This window comes from Brassica oleracea, unplaced genomic scaffold (genome assembly GCF_000695525.1).
Source record: "Brassica oleracea var. oleracea cultivar TO1000 unplaced genomic scaffold, BOL UnpScaffold23556, whole genome shotgun sequence".
Lineage (NCBI taxonomy): Eukaryota > Viridiplantae > Streptophyta > Magnoliopsida > Brassicales > Brassicaceae > Brassica > Brassica oleracea.
In genome coordinates this window covers 1-291 of record NW_013640069.1, presented here as the reverse complement: position 1 = coordinate 291, position 291 = coordinate 1, and the positions used below count along the sequence as shown (strand labels likewise).

Below are 291 nucleotides of genomic sequence, written 5' to 3'. Positions count from 1 at the left end.
AAGATCGTGCCCACCAAAGATGTTATCGATGCTGCCTTCAAAGATCCTGTCAAGCGCGAAGAGGTAATAATCAAAACCTAAACCGAATTACTTGCCACCAAAGAATATGTCCTTAACTAAAAACTTGGTCCCTAAAACGTTAGATAAGGAACAACAAGCTGATATATCAAGACAAACCAAGACTCAAAACAGCACTTGAGATGCTTCGAACGAGCATGAACCTCGAAGACACTCTCCACGAGATCACGTTACCCTTCTTTGTTCTCCACGGTGAAGCAGATACAGTGACCG

At 43.0% G+C, this 291-nt stretch overlaps 1 long non-coding RNA gene across 1 annotated transcript; it reads left to right on the top strand.

The window, feature by feature from the left end:
• LOC106322407 lies at positions 1 to 189 on the top strand. Its single transcript, XR_001266407.1, has 2 exons — positions 1 to 63; positions 144 to 189. It is a non-coding gene; the product is annotated as an uncharacterized LOC106322407 (long non-coding RNA).
• Positions 190 to 291: the final 102 nt, after the last annotated feature.